Source organism: Silurus aristotelis (assembly GCF_946808225.1).
Source record: "Silurus aristotelis genome assembly, chromosome: 28".
Taxonomy (NCBI): domain Eukaryota; kingdom Metazoa; phylum Chordata; class Actinopteri; order Siluriformes; family Siluridae; genus Silurus; species Silurus aristotelis.
In genome coordinates this window covers 4,694,500-4,695,530 of record NC_139601.1, presented here as the reverse complement: position 1 = coordinate 4,695,530, position 1,031 = coordinate 4,694,500, and positions in this window count along the sequence as shown.

The window sequence follows — 1,031 nt, the reverse complement described above, 5'->3', positions numbered from 1 at the left end:
CCAGTGGAGCGTACCATGTGGTCATTTACAGGGGAGAGCTCACTCACTGCTCAGACAATACCATGCAAGGAAAGGAAAAGGGGGTGAGGAAGGAGTTGCGCAACAGGAAAAGGAGGGTTTGGGGTTTCCGAAACTAGGTCTGCTTTTTCTCTTTCTTTCATTCAGCCTCTCTCCCAGGATGTAACTTTGACACAAAGCAGGTTCACTACCGAGTTTTATTAATATAAAATTCACGCTAAGAATTTTCCGCTAAATATAAAGCAAAGTACATTCATCTACACCTACTCAATAGCACAACCTTAATTGTGTGGTCTGGGAAACCCCATATGACATATTACTGTATATAGTTCTGTATGGGGTCTCCTTTACAAATCAAACCAAAATGTTGTTATTGAATACCAAAGTCTATTTTCAGAGTATGTTGCAGATAGAAAAGTGATAAAGGCAGACTAGAGAAGTGGTAGCTCAGTGGTTAAGGTTCCAGATTACTAATCAGAAGGTCAGGGGTTCAAGTGCCAGGATCGCCAAGCTGCCACTATTGGGCCCTTCAGCAAGGCCCTTAACCCTCTCTGCTTAACTCACTCTGACCCCAGTTACCTAACAAACTGTGATATGCGTAGAAAGAATGTCACAGTGCTCTAATGTACACTAATTTCCTGCTTCTTCTACAAAAAGCAGTTTGTATGTATATATATCATTACTGTTTTATGTTGCTGTTCATGTTCTATTATTTATCCTAATAATGCACAACACTGCACCTTCATTCTGTACAGTGTTTTGCACAGCTCATCTTTTATACACTGTATAACTGTGCTGTCACTATTAAATGAATCTATTCAGATAGCTGGGATTTAACCTCACAACCTTCTGGTGTCTAATGCAGAACCTTCCCTGACCTACCAATGTTCTGCTAGTTCATTATTAAATCCTTGTGCCAAATTTTGTCAGATATGTAAACATCTCATGCTAGTTTGATTAATACGCTTATATTCTAAAGCTTGTTTTCCACTTGTTTGACAGATTGCTGTTCA